The sequence below is a fragment of the Cervus canadensis genome, chromosome 11 (genome assembly GCF_019320065.1).
Source record: "Cervus canadensis isolate Bull #8, Minnesota chromosome 11, ASM1932006v1, whole genome shotgun sequence".
NCBI lineage: Eukaryota > Metazoa > Chordata > Mammalia > Artiodactyla > Cervidae > Cervus > Cervus canadensis.
This window is the reverse complement of record NC_057396.1, coordinates 51,567,225-51,582,252: the sequence shown is the minus strand read 5'-3', so window position 1 is coordinate 51,582,252 and position 15,028 is coordinate 51,567,225. Positions and strand designations below refer to the sequence as shown.

The 15,028-nt window shown below is 57.3% G+C and overlaps 1 protein-coding gene across 2 annotated transcripts in view; it reads right to left on the bottom strand.

Annotated features, from left to right (window-relative positions):
* Window positions 1-14,577, bottom strand: part of CAPN5 (calpain 5) — a 55,637-nt gene extending 41,060 nt beyond the window's left edge. The window contains exon 1 of one of the 2 annotated variants that reach the window (XM_043482152.1): window positions 14,383-14,577. The gene's annotated coding sequence lies outside the window, so the exon portion shown is untranslated. The remainder of the gene's footprint in view (window positions 1-14,382) is intronic. The other variant, XM_043482151.1, reaches the window with a different exon arrangement.
* Window positions 14,578-15,028: the final 451 nt, after the last annotated feature.

Here is a 15,028-nt window from a genome sequence, read left to right as displayed (position 1 = left end):
TAGCACTGGTCCTGACCCATCTCCCTCTCTGACCTCCCCTCCTCCTCAAAGAAAGTGTTAAGTCGCTCAGTCGTGTCTGACTCTTTGCAACCCCATGGACCGTAGCCAGTCTCTTCTGTCCATGGAATTCTCCAGGCAAGACTACTGGAGTGGGTTGCCATGCCCTCCTCCAGGGGATCTTCCCGACCCAGGGATTGGACTTGGGTCTCCAGCATTGCAGGCAGATTCTTTACTGTCTGAGCCACCATGGAAGCCCCCTCCGGGGGTTCCCTAAGGGCTACACCACGCTCACCTCCCCTGGCTGATGACCCTGATATCCCTGCGTTCAGCTTAGACCCCTCACCTAGCCCCTGCCCCAGATGAGGACCAGTGGGTCCACTTCTTACGAGGGCCAAATCCCACAGCAGAGTCTGGGTTTGAGTCCACATGTGGCCCCAATGCAGAGAGCGCTGCACCACAAGCATCCTCCCTTCAGCGCCCGCAGTCCAGCAGCCTAACCTTGCAGCCGTGTGCTGACCAAATGCAGGAGACACAGACTGGACTGAGGTGGCCAGGAAAGGGCTCCGGGAGGGGAAGGAGCAGCAGCAAGTGCCCTGCCAGATGCTGGGACAGCCTGGCACCTGACAGACAATCCCATCTCCGCCCGTGTACCTCAGACCCCATCTGGTAGCTCCACGCCCCCCGGAACCTACTTACCCTGGGGCCTGCTCAGGGCAGCACCATCAGCCCCACTCCCCAAAGACACAGGCCCCGACTTCCCAGCGTAGCTGAGGGAAACCGAGGCAAGGTAGGTTTCTAGGGCAGACATGAGTTCAAGAGCAAGACTGATGTGGGTGTCAGTCCCAGCTGTACCCTTCGCCCGCCGTGAGACCTTGAACAAGTCACTCAGCCTCTCTGATTCCCCATTTTCTCACCTCCAAATTAGGAACAATATTGCCTCAGTAACTGGAAGATGCCAGTATAATTGACCAAAGGCTGAGGAGACTGCTTAGCAGGCCAGAGAGAAGAAGAAGAAGTAGAGAAGCCCCCTTTCATTCTCAGGAGAGATCCTCGTTTCTCTGGCACCTGCCATGTGCAAACCACCCGGCTAGAGGTCTACGTTTAGGATCCGCAGGGCAGGCCTTTCACTGTTGCCATCTTTCAGAAAAGAGAACTGAGGCTTAGTGCAGGGAGGCGATGTGCCCAAGTTCCACAGCAGTCTGGACTTGAACCCATATCCTCTGACTTTGGAGCCTCCACCTTGGCCTGGTGACCCCAAAGTGCAGGAGAAAAGGGGGTGAGTGCCGGGCCAGGCAGGGCTCACCCCACACATACCCTGGCTGAGCCAGGCCCACGGGAAGTGAAAGATGAGGGGATTCAATGGAGAGGAGAGACAGGAAAGGAAGGAGGTGAGACTGGGCAGTGAGGGTGGGACACGGGTGGACAGGGAGGGCAGGGCTGACGGTCCCTGCCTGCCGAGGGTCAAGAGCTGGCTCGTCAAAAAAAAAAAAGAGCTGGCTCGTCCTCTGCTCTGGACCTGCAGCCAGTTCATCTTCTGCCCATACATCGTGCAGGGCCCACTTGTCCCACTGCTGTGTGACCTCAGGCCAACCCCTCACCCTCTCTGGCCATCCCCCTACCGAGAAAGCCAATAACCCTGCCCCTTCTCACCCACCCTCCCAGCGTCAGAGGCCTGAAGGAAAGAGATGTGAGCCTGGAGAGCCAGCCCCAGAGCTCTGGCACACAGCCACCAGGAGCGCCATTAGCATCCCAGTTTCCGGTAGGACCGGCTCAGGAAGCAATTTAAGCTGCAAGAATTAGATCAAAGAAGCTGAAAGCAGGAGGAGCCCAGAAATCAGCTCCAGCAATTCCAGGGTTCAGAGCCCAGAGAACCCAGGGAGGAGGAGCGAGCTGGCCGAGGTCACACAGCCGGGCCGGTGGAGAGTGAGGGTTCTGGCCGCCCTCCAGGCCTCGCAGCGGCCAACATGCTGGGAAGGTTTGCTCCTGGGGATAGAAGGGAGGTGCAGGCCGAGAGGGGGAAAGCTCGGCCGGGCCCAGTGCCAGGAGATCAGGGGCCAGGCCTGGCTGGCGGAGGGTCTGACCCAGTTCAGCCATCTCTCCAGCCTCACCTCTGCCCGCCAGGCTGACCCTGGCCTCCTTAAGCCAGCCTCTCTGGCCCTGGCCTCTGCACAGGCTGCACTTCCCGCCGACTGCCCTCCTGCACCCTTCACCTGCCCCAAGGTCACCTCCCACTCCATCCGCTGGGTCAACACCCCAAGCCTCTGGGAGTTCCAGGCATAACCACTGATGGCACAGATGATCCAGTCACCAGGAAAACGAGCGTCCAAACCCCGGCCTCTTCTCTCCGGGCCTCAGCCGGGGTCACATCCTGTCTTCTGCACTATTACATTGTGTTGGAGGCACTAACAGGACAGCCCGAGCCTCCCAGCTGCCCCCCAGCCTGCCCTCTTCCTTCTGCCCCTGCCCCTCTCCCCACGCCCTGCTCCCCCAATTCTTCACCTGGGGCCTAAGTTCCCACAAGCTCCTCGCAGACCACTCAGGGCCGTTGGACACACTCTTCCATCCACACAGGCACACCTGGAGAGCTCCTGGTCACCTGTCAAGAATTAGTCCAAGTACCTCCCACCTGCCAGACACTGTTCCTCCTTCCACCTCTGCAGTCCGGGGACGCCCCCCCCTCCCGCACCATGACAGCACCTGCTGTTTACCCCATCTGCACATGACTTATCTGCCTCCCAGCCTGCAGCCCTCCAGGACACAACCCACGTTCAGCTCCTCTCTGTGTCCCTAACGTCCAACCTTAGGGAACAGGTTCAGTGAATTTGGGCAGAATGGGCCAAGGCAGGTGTTGCAGGAGGAATTCCTTCGCGGATGGGGAAAACAGGTTCAAAGAGGGGCCAGGACTCCCAGGGGAGATCAGTTTGCCACATCAGAGCCGCAGCAGCTCTAAGTCTCCTGAAGGGCAGGGTTCACCCCTTTTCACCAGATGGGGCCTCTCTCTCTCTCCCCTCCTGCTCCTGACTGTCCAGAGAAGATACGGCTAAAGCCCTGGTGTTCTCAGCTGGTCTCCCTAAACTGTGAGACCTGGACAAGCCATGTCGCCTCTCTGGTCTTCACGGCCCTTGTCTGGGAGGAAGAGATAATGCGCCAAGGCCCCTGGGAGGATCAAATGAGATAGGGCCGCATGAAACAGGAACAGCACTTTCTGTCCGCTGTGTTCTGGGCCCCTAGGGGTGTTAGCGCGGCTGTCTGAGGCTCTTCTACAACGTGCCTCCCCAGACAGGAAGGCCACAACAGTTCAGGGTTCCTGTCCCCATGGAACGTCATGGTCTAGTGCAGTCCAGAGACAGAGGCAGAACAGAATATGTGTCATTTCAGAGGTTCCAGCAAGAGGGACACAAAGAGGCCTTCACAAGGCCTGAGTCCAGAAGTCAGCTGTGCTTCAGGAGAGAAAGGCCACTCCAGCCAGAGGGAATAGCTCAAGCGAAGTCTCAGAGGCAGAGAAGTACCAGGAAACTCAGAAGCAGCCTGGCACATTGGGGTCCTGTGGACGGAGACTGGGGGCGCTGACCTGGGTCAGAACAAGGGCACAGGAGCACCTGCCAGGGAGCTCAGAGAACCCAGCCTTCCAGTAGGTCAGTCGGACCTGAGTTTGAACCCCAGCTGCATGGCTTGGCGCTGTGTATCCTCGGGGCAAGCTGCTAAGCCCTCTGAGCCGCTGCTATCCGTCCTTCCTGGTTCCAGTGTCTGGGGTGGCATCTGCCCTACAGGAGCTCCGTCTAGCTTCACCTTGGAAACCGTGTGTACTACCTTCCGGGAGGGCTGGCCAGCTCTGCTGTCCCTGGACCTGCTGGCGGTGGTGGGGGCAGGCCAGCGGTACACGGGCAGAGTAAGGGCTCATCTTGCAGCAGGCCTCACGGAGCCAGCTGGGGGCGGGGGACCCAATACCACTGAGCCTGCCCTGGACAGTTCAGCCACTGCAGCCAGGGGGAAAACAGGAGAGAGTTTTAGTCTCATTTTTCAGATGAGGACATCAAGGAGCATGTACAAAACCTGCAGCCCGTCAGCTGGACCCCAAGCCTCCAGCTTTTCCCCAAGCGCACTCTGGCTTAGCACTGGGATCATTTTAGGGGGCGCTCTAAAATGCTTTGTGCTGTGCTGAGTCGATCAATTGTGTCTGACTCTTTGAGACCCCTTGGACTGCAGCCCCCAGGCTCCTCTATCCATGGAGATTCTCCAGGCAAGAATTCCCTGCAGTGGGTTGCCATTCCCTCCTCCAGGGGGGATCTTCCCAACCCAGGGATCGAGCCCAGTTTCCCGCATTGCAGGCGGATTCTTGACCATCTGAACCACCAGGGAAGCCCATGTGGCAATAGCTGTCAGTAAGAAAGTTATTCCCTGCAAGGAGAACTCAGCTTGGTCCGGCGAATCTTGACTCCCTCACAGCCCTTGCCCATCAACTTAACAAAAGAGGAGCCAGGCCCAGGCTCAGAGCAACAGCACCTGGCTGGAACTGAATGGATTTTTCTGTTGTTTTAACTTACTTTTTAAGATCCTTCCAGTTACCCCGTATTTATGGAGAGTAATACTGACTTTCCGTTTACAGTAAACACACGGTTTCCTTTAAAAAGTATCAAGGAAGAAGGAAATTGATTTCAAGAAATCTAAGTTCCTGGTGGTGTAGGCGAGAACGAGACTGCATTCCAGAGCTGTGTGGCAGGGGAAAGTCACACTACCTTTCTGAGCCGTGGGGCTTCCTCTGAGAGCTGGGATAACAGAGCCAGTGTTCAGAGGGCCAAGGCCATTTGGAGAAGAGCAAGCTGGAGGACCCACAGTCACGGTTAACAAGACCTTTCACAAAGCTCTAGTAACCGACACAGTGTGGGGCTGGCACAGGGTAGACAAACAGACCAAGGGAACAGACTAGAAAGTTCATCTGATTTTGACAAAAGGTGACATCACAGTGCCTTAGTGAAAGGATGATCTTTTCAACTCATGGTGCTCAGTAGACTAGCTATCCTTGTGGGAAAAGCTTCATTGTAACCCCAACCTCACACCATACACAAAAGCAATTTCACACAGACTGCAAATCTGACTGAAAGGTAAAACAACAAAGCTTTTTGAAGAAAACATTAGAAAAAGCATATCCAAACGGTCAACAGACAAAAAGGAAAGTGCTCGACTTCACTAATCATCAAGGAAATACAAATTAAAAGCACAGTGAGATACCATTATACCCTGGTCAGAACAGCTGCAGGAAGAGACATACACACATACATACGCTCTCTCTCTCCCAAGTCCAGCTCTTCCACATTGGTGGTGGGAGTATCAACTGGTAAAACCACTTTGCAAAACCGTTTGACCGTATTAATTAAGGCTGAACAAAGGCATGCTTAATCACTCAGTGATTCTACTCATAAGTATACACTGAACAGAAACACGTGCACATATTCACCAACAACAAAAAAATAAATACAAGAATGTTTAGCGCAGAAGTATTTCTTACAGCCGAAAATTAGAAACAACTCAAATGCCTATCACCAGAAGAAAGGATGAACGTGGTGCTTAATGGAATATTACACACAGTGAAAATGGGCAGATTATTAAGCAATGCTGTGATTCCACTGATGGAAAATTGGAAAGCAGCCCTAAGTCACCTATGGTGAGTATAAGGCAGGATGGTGGCTGTCTTTAGGGGTAGTGACTGGAAGGGGTAAGAGGGGGCTTCTGGGATTCCAGTAATACTGCTCCTTGATCTGGGTGGTGGCCACGCGGAAGGGTCACAGAGCTGTATGTCTATGACTTATGCATCGTTCTGTAGGTCAGCTGTGATTTAATAAAAATCATAAACAGAAAAAAAAAATCATAAACAGAAAAAGTCAGTGCAATACCCCAGGAAAAAGGGCTTGCTGAATCTAGTGACCCCGATCTCACCAGTTCTGGGTCCCTCGCAGCCCAGCCTGACAGACTGGACATTACATATGTGTAGGGTCCCGCCTGGCACCCAAGATGACCCAGGGGGTCTGGAGAAGGGAAAGAGCCCAGGCTGGGTCAGAGTCCTGGCCTCTGGCCTTTCATGCACAGGCTGTGACCTCCTGCGAGCCTCCTTCTCCATCTCACAGGTCACTTGTGGCTTTGACCCTTGAAGTGCTCAACCCTAAGAGAGGACCCACAAGGTGGGGGTGGCAGCCCCACACCCCACTGGGCACAAACTCCAAAGCTCCCTCTCTGAGAAGGGAGCACCAGCCGGCCAGGCACCAGGCTCGGGAGCTGCTCTGGGCCCTGAGGGCAGGCAGGGCACTTGGGGAAGGAACTCAGCTCAGGCAGAGCCGCAGTGGGGCTGCGGGAGGAGACCACAGGCGAGGCTGCTCAGGACCCAGTCAGAGGTCCTGGAAGGGGATCGGGCTTCATCCTGAGCTGATGGAAGGGTGGGAAGGGTGCTGAGCAGGGGAGGGACCTGAGATCCACCTGCTGCCACACGGAGAATGCACTGCGGAAGGACGAGACCAGGGCGGAAAAACCAGAAAGCAGGTCAGAGAGCTTGTGTGCTCACGTGTGAATGACAGCAGACACGTTCCAGAGCTGGGTGGGAGGCAGACAACCCCTCCTTGGGGGCCAGCCAGCTGTGGGAGCGAAAGGGAGACCACAAGAGGGCTCGCTGTGGGGGGGTCCCTCCTCTGGGCCCCCATCCCCACACCCCTCTGTGGGTGCCCATGCTGCAGCGTGGCTTGGCAGAACGGGAGTAATCCAGGGCCAGCTGAAGGAGCCAAGGATGCCCGACAGGCAAAGCACACCTACCCTTCCTCAACCTCCCACCACAGCCCACACCAGGCCACAGGGCCCCTGCTCCTTTGCCATATGACCAGGGAAGGGCCAAACAGCTGTGTCTTAGAATTCAGGGAACAGTCAATGAATGTTCTCATCTTCACTGGCATACCTCTGGGCTGGTCCTGAGCTCACAGGAGGGGATCAGATCCCCCAAGTAGTCCAGTCCCGAGGAAGAGGGGTACAGGGGACAGACGCAGACCAAGACTAGGGGAGGGAAGGATGGTGGTGGTCTCTTCAAGATGGAACTGGACAGAGCAGGGCTGGAAGGCTAGGCAGGGATGGGCAGGGGAGAGGGACAGGATGCACTCCAGGTGGAGGGAGGGCAGAAGAGCCCCAGGTAACAGCCAGAAGGTGGGGGGCAGGGTGGAAGCAGATCTCGGAGTGGGGAAAGCTAGCAGAACTGGCTCTGCAGGAAATGGGCTTTCACTGGGGAAGCCAAGGGGGCGTGGAGGGGAGATACCGAGGGTCAGATGCTGAAGCAGTAATGCGAGCCAGGGAGAGCCTCTTGGGAGTCAGGGCGGGAAGGGCCAGCAGCCAGGGAGGGGGCCAGGAGCCCCAGGGCCTGATGACTGCCTGGCTCTTTGCACGGATTGCATTTTATCAACTGTTTATGCCCATTTATCTGACAGCCCTTCCTGTTCCCCTTCTGCCCCATAAGCCACCATCAACACATCCCTCCGTCCTACTGTGGTTGTACTTGGCCTCCAGGACCGTCTCCCTCCCTTCACACGGGCCGAGGGATAATGGCAGCAGGGAGAGCGCGGGAGGAGGGTGAGCCGGGCTCCGGCAGCAGAGCCGGGGGGCCAGGTTCCATGAGTCACTCCAGCCAAGGTTAGCTGAGCAGGCGGCATCGTGGCTGGGAAATCCTGTCTTTCTTCTCCACTGCCCTCCCCTTATCGCGTCTTTGTCTAATCCAGTCTCCACCCAGCCGCAGTGATCTTTCTAATACATAAACCCAACCAAATGTCCTGTGCTAAGGATGAGGGGGCCTGGAGGGGAGGGCCAGGCATGCTGTGGGTGCAGAACCTCTCGCCCTGGTCCTGGGGGACAGTGATCCTGGGGCACTGACGTCCTCTGCAGTGTATCTGAGGGGAAAGTCAGCCTCGGAGCCGGCTCGCTGTGCGGCTCTTGCTGAGCCCCTGGGCCTCTGACCCTGGTCGGTCCCACTGAGACCCGGGTGTTGCGCAGACGGGGCTGGGACACCTCAGCAAGCAGGTGAGATCCAGCCGGATCTGCCGGGCGTGGGCAGGGCCAGGATGAGCTGGAAACCTTCCTGGGCAGCAGGCGGGCCAAGGTTCAGCCTCTGGCAGGGCAAGCAGCTGGTTTGGGCGCTGAAAATCACTGGGTCTGAAACCCAGGCCACCACCACATCCTGGTGAGAAGATGCCGAGGAGGGGTGGGGGGTGGGGGGGTGCAGCTGAGCACCTGCGCTGCTGCCCTTCTCTGTTCTACTGGGGAGAGGGGGTGGGGTGGGGGGACCCCTGGGGCTGCAGGTCACAGGTGTGCCCACTCGGCACAAGGGTAACAACCTGACAATAATGAGACTTGATCGGGTCACTGAAGCTGCCTCAGCTCTCCTGCACTGTGAGACCTCAGGCCAGCTCCTGCCCTCTCTGGCCTGCAGGCTCTCACTGTTGAATGGTGGAGAGGGGGATGCTTCTTGCTTTTCTCCCATGAGCTATGTTGTTTGTCACCAGAATGGCCTCTTTTCCTGCTTCCTGCATAGGCAGTCTCTGCCCCTAGCACCACCTGCCTCCAAAGCTCAAGGCTGGAAACCTGGTGGGGATGGTACCCATTTCTCAGACTGGGAAACTGAGGCTCAATTCCTGCATCAAGCTCTTGCACACACTCAGAAGTGAGCTCTACTCTTCCCATCACACAGATGAGCTCTGAGATGGAAGAGATGCATTCAGGATAGTCAGGGGCCCGTCTCATGCCAGAGCTCTGCTTTGCCTGGCCAAGCACCCCCTCCCTCAAGCAAAGACAGTGACCCACTCATCACTGTCAGCTGCATGCCCCCATTCAGCCTTCACACATCTGCTCTGCTCCTGGCAAGGCGGCACTGAGGAGTCAGACAGGGCTCAGACCGGGAGGTCAGCCTGGTGGAGGACAGTGACCCCAGCACCGGGTGGAGAGAGCTCTCTAACAGGACAGTGATTCATTCAGATAGGGCAGGAAAGCCTCACGGAGGAGGCAGCATCAAAGCAGGAGTTCCAAGCCTGCAATTTTTCCAGACACAAGTGGAAGGTTTGGAGGAAGATGTAACCTTCTGGGAGGAGACAACCATTTAGGCAAGGCTGGAGGACAGGGCGTGGGGGAAAAGGAGAAAGAAGGGGCTTGCAGGCCACACTGCCACAGCAGGGTCATGGGGGCCCTGAAAGACCAGCGAGGGTTCAGTAAGTGAGCTGGACTGCTGGACAGTTTACAAGACGGTTGGATGGTAAGGAGGCCAGGAGGCAGGCAGGGAGACCAGGCTACAGAAACGGCCCCCAGAGCATGGAGAGACCAAATGGAGAGACTTGGCTAGAGAGACCAAATGGAGACCCAACACTGGGGCGGGGTCCACAGCACACAGCCAGGCACTCTCTGGTTGGCTGGCTGCGAGTCCTTCCTTGGAGGCACTAGGAGGCTTCCCACCTCCCAGAAGACAAACTCATCTTCTGGGGCGAGGAACCTGTTGGCAGCACCTCTGGGCTCCATGTTCTGCTCTGCCCCATGTCACATTTCCCCCCAAGGCAGCCTTGAAGGCAATGTCAGCGCCTCCTCCTCCCTGGGCCCAAGGGGAGAAGCAGAGCCTCAGAACATCCCGTCTGCACGCTCATCCTCAGACAGGGAGACAGAGGCCCAGGAGGAGCACATCGGTTACCTTCCTTGTGCCTCAGGGCTCTGACTCATCTGTAAAAGGCAGTCTCCTGCTCTCTGGCCCAACCTGTCCCGACTCCGGCTCCCCTCACCCCTCTCTCCTGCAGGCAGGACTTAGCCCCAGTCGGCCTTGATGCACTCATCTGCAAAATGGGCCTCCCAGCCTGGCCCTCCCGGGTGATGGTGGGGATCAAGTGACCCTACATGACACTAGAGTTAGCGAATCAATGTCTGAGATGCACTCCTCCCTGGAAGGGGCTTCCCAGGGAGTGTCAACGGTGAAGAACCCACCTGCCGATGCAGGAGATGTAAGAGACACAGGCTTGATCTCTGGGTCAGGAAGATCCCCTGGAGGAGGGCATGGCAACCCACACCAGGGCTCCTGCCTGGAGAATCCCATGAACCAAGGAGCCTGGGGGCTATAGTCCATAGGGTCGTGCAGAGTCCGACACGACTGAAGCGACTTAGCACGCATGCAAGCATGCTGGAAGGCTTAACCTGCTGGCATGTTAAGGACCCCGGGATGGGGTCTGGTCACTGGGGTAACCCATGGGGACACACCAGCACACTGCCCCAGAGGTGCCGCAGCCCAGGCTCTGCCAGCCGAAGCCTCTAGGCTGAGGGGGTGACAGACGCTGAGGGTGACCCCCTGAGGGAAGCCAGTGGCTGTGGGTGCCCAGGAGGGGGATCTCTGAGAATGGGACCTGCAATGACACTGCAGTGGCTCCTGTGGTTGGTGAATGACGGGTCCCCCAAACACCGACTCCATAATCCCTGTAACCTGCGAATGTTACTTTATACGGCAAAAAAGATTTTGCAGATGTGATTAAAGAACTTGAGATGGAGAGATTATCCTGGATTATCTGGAGAGATCCTAAATGTAATCACAGGTGTCCTTAAGAAGAGGGCAGAGGCAGATTTGACTCCAAAAGAGGAAAAGGCAATGGGACTAGGGAAGTAGAGAGATGGAGTGAGGGGTCATGAGGAACATGGACACCCACAAGGAACAGAGGCGGCCCTGGGGCCTCCAGAAGGAACTAGCCTGACACATTGACTTCAGCCCATAAGACTCTTTTCAGACCTTTGACCTCCAAAACAGTAAGAGAATAAATCTGTGTGGTTTTAAGCCACTCTGTGTGTGTGTGTATGTGTGTGTGTGAGACTCAGTCATGTCCGACTCCTTGCAACCCCATAGACTGTAACCCACCAGGCTCCTCTGTCCATGGGGTTTTCCAGGCAAAAATACTGGATTGCCAGTATTGTTGCCATTTCCTACTCCATTTAAGCCACTAAACTTGTGTTAATTTATTACAGCAGAAATAGGCTATGAATACGATGAATACAGTTCCTGTAGGTATGCAGCCTCATACCTCTCTCCTGCTCCAGGAACTGGGTGAGTGAGGATGAAGCTGTTACTCCTTGAACTGCTCCCATGGAAAACAAAGTCACCCCAAACTTCAGTGTCAGTTACTATTATTAGTAACAACCAGTTGATTGCCACCACCTTGCCCTCTTGGCAGAAGTACCCAGCAGGGGGCTCTGAGGCTGGGGCTGGCTGATGAGGCCAACAGACTCTGCCTTTTTTCCCCCGGGCTGCAAGGTCCTGAGGTCATCAGGGCACACCCTGACAGTGCTGGCCAGCTGGGTACCCATGGATGGGCTTGGTCTGCTCCGGCCACCAGCCCCCTTGTCCCAGAGCTGACCACAGCCACCGCTGCGGCAGAAAACCACAGTCCACACCCACAGGCCACCATGCCTCAGCCTGTGGCACCCTCCCTCACACCCGCAGCCTCGGGAAAGCCAGAGCCCCTGGAAACACAGCCCTGAGCAATTAGAACAGGGAGCAGGAACTCAGGCCATTACAGGCAAGCAAATGCTCACATTGCGCAATTTCCTACCTCCAAGCCTGAAGGCTAGCTTCCTAAAACATCCTGGATTAGAACCCCAAAGGGACTTGGCCCATTTTGCCATTAGCGAGCAGGGAAAGGCAAGGCCTGAGGCCAAAGCAAGTGAGGCAATCCCAGGGCCTCACCATCAACCCAGGGAGGAGGAGATTCTGCAGAGTAGGGGGAGGGGGGGGGTCCTGAAGATAAGGCCCGGGGCGGGGGCAGGCTATTGCCAGTCAAGGAATGTTTTGAGTAGAAAGGGAAGGCATGAAGGGGCAGAGAGGTCTCTGGAGGGGCTAGAGGAGTGGAGTGGAGGGGTTTTTAAAGGCACTCAGAACACTAGAGTACACGGGAGGGAGGGGGCGAGGAGGGCAGAGGAAGGCCGGGGAGAGGTCAGAAGACCAACAGAGGACAGATCTCCTGCCTGCCTGGCCCCAGACAGCGAGCCCACCCACGGGAGCAGGTTGAGGGCCACAGTTTCCAACCACAGAAGCCAAGAGGGGCTTCCTCTTTCCTTTCACCCTTCTCCCAAAGTTGGCCCCTCCTTCCTCTGGGCTGTTCCTCCCCCAGGGAAGAAAGGACTAAGTGATGCGGTTAGTTATTATTAGTTATAATGACGACTAAACACCATGTACTTTGTAAAGCACTTTCAGTGATACAAATTAACTTTATCATCAACCCCTGAATCCCTATGTTTAGGCAGCATTTATCCCCATTTCAGAGATGAAGAAACTGAGCCTCTCGGGAAGTTCCCTGCCTCAAGGTCACATGCAGAGCCAGTCTCAGCTCGGAGGAAGCTTGACACAATGTCAGGCCCTGCAGGTAGGAGAGGTCACAGAGGCAGGGTTTGCAGCGCCCACTGGGGGCTCCAAGAGGGCCTCCCAATCAGGGACCAGAGCTCCAGGGCTGTCCCGGGAGCCTGCAGGGATGTCAAGGGTAGACGCAGCCAGAGACAGCACTGGTCTGGGATCAGTGTCCTGGACGTCATCCCCCCACCCCCCAAAACCCACAGGCCTCTCACATCTCATCAACTTCCCCAAACCTGCTCTATCCCCAGTGGTGGCCCCAACTCAGAAAGGGCTCCCCCAGAAACCCTTTCCCATGCTCCACCCCTCTCCCATGGGAAGCCCTATCAGATCCCCCCCTGGGGTGCCAAGCCAAGTCTGGGTGGGGAGCTGGGAAGGAGAGAGGCAAGGGGAAAGAGAAGGGGGCTTCTCCTTGCTCTGGCCCTCTGCTCACTGGCCTCCAGAGCAACTCACCCACCACAGAGCCACACATCTGATGATCTAATGCCCTTTTTGGTCGTTGTTCAGTCCCTAAATCATGTCCAGCTCTTTGGGACCCCATCCACTGTGGCTCGCCAGGCTTCGCTGTCATTCTTGCCCCTACCCTTGGACCACATGCAGTTTGCATGCTTCCAGGCCCTCACCCATCTATTCCCAGGCCTGCAGTGCCCTGCCCTTTCTTTTCTGCTTGGTGAACTTTTCATCCTTCAGCACCCAGCACCGATGAAACCTTCACAGTGAAACCTTGCCCGGCTCCTGGGCAGGGGCTGGCTCCCAGCACTGGGTGCAACTCTGGCAGGGGCTTTTGGGTTTGACCCATCCACTTCATCAGTCAGAAGAGAGGTTCCTCAGGCTAATGACCCCACCTAAACACCTAGATGTCCTGGCTCCCAGCTCTGGCCTGAAGCAGCAACAGTTGGGTCCACCCTGCCCCGCCCTCAGCAGGGAAAGCAGCCAGGTCTCCCCACCCCCACCCCGGGGACTCCAGACTGCAGCAAAGGCCAAGCTGGAAGACCCTGGGTAGGAGGGTCTCAATCCTTGCAGCAGAATAATAGCTCCCTCAGGAGTCCTCACACATGTATGGGTAGGCTGAGCCCCTCTCTCAAACTCCCTCTCTTCCAGGAAGTCTGCCCAGATTTCTCCCTCCCCAGAATCCTAAAAATAATTGCCCTGGCACTTCTCTCTAGCTGCTGGTGTAGGGAAAGGATTCTGATTTGAGAGCCAGGCCAACTCAGGTACAAAATTCTGGTTTAGCAGTCCTGATAGCGAGAGTAGCTCACTCCACCCTCTGAGTCCCACTCTCCTCAACCCTGTGGGGTCTGGGTTGACTCCCACCACAGGAAGTGAAGCCTGGAGAGAACTTGGCACCTGTTAATCATACGTCCTGCTTCACCTCTTGAACCCTGGTGGGTCTCCTCAGACTCCCAACTCTGAAGGAGGGAGGCATGATCCGAGAAGCGCAAGACCCATTCTCCCCCAGTTCTGCCTGCCTCCCCGGCCCCCTCACACACACATCCAAGCCCTGCAGCCCAGGAAAAAGGCCCCTATTCAACCTGGCAAGAGGGTCAGGAAGGGAACCGGCTTTGGCCTTGCCCCTTTTCCCAAGCCGCCAGGGACGGGGGATGGGGAGGCACCCGGGAAGGGTAGTCGAATTGAAAGGGTGGAGGTCTGGGAAGGGACAGGAAAGGGGAATTCTGAGGAAGAGGAGGGGAAGAGCCCGTCAAGCCACGGGAGCTAACCCCCTAGCGGGTCTGAACTAGGAAAACAGCTCGGGAACACCCAGGTGCAGTGGGAAGACGCCCCTCGCCGCGGGTGGGGGTGGGGAGAGCCCCGGGGGCCGGGGCGGATCCAGGCGATCCCCGCCCCCCCGGGGCCTCAAAGCCAGCGCTCACCTCCTCCCCGCGGCGGGATGTGCACCCCCACACCCACCGATTCGTGCTCACAGGGCACCCGCTGCCCCGCAATGCACCCGCACACACACCCCCCGAAACACACAGGAACACCCGCGCGCTCGCACACACCTCCCTCTGCTCAGCGTCTCCCACCTGCCGCGCCGCCGCGGGTCCAGCGGATTCGGGGATGCAGCGCTCGGCGCCGGCACCGGAACAGAGGCTGGGCCTCCCCACCTTAGTGGCCTCCGGCTCCGGCCCGCGATCGGCTGGGGCTGGCCTGGGGCGGGGGCTCGAGCTAGGACTCCCCGGGCGGCCCGCCCCGCCCCGCGGCCTCCGCCCAGCTGGGGACGGGGGCGTGGTTTCCAGCGGGGCTGGAGGGACAGGATTGATGCGCATGCGAACTGGTGTCGAGCACCGAAGCCACCCGGGCGTGAGGTGGCTGCGGAGTTCCCGCTGGAAAGTAGGAGAGAATTTGGGGGCCCGCGCGGCTCAGCCCGACCCTCGACCGCTTGATCGGGCCCGTGTTCTCTCGTCCCTTCCTCCCGACATCTCCAGGGGAGATGCCGAGGCTGGCACTGAGGCGGGGGCTGAGAAAAGAAGAGGCGAGCACCCATCTCTTCCCCATCTCCATGTTTGTTTGTGTGTATGTGTGTGTTAGTCACTCAGTCGTGTCCCACCTCTTTCGACCTCATGGACTGTAGCCCGCCCGGCTCCTCTGTCCGTGTGATTCTCCAGGCAAGACTGCTGGTTTCCTCCTCCAGGGGATCTTCCAGAC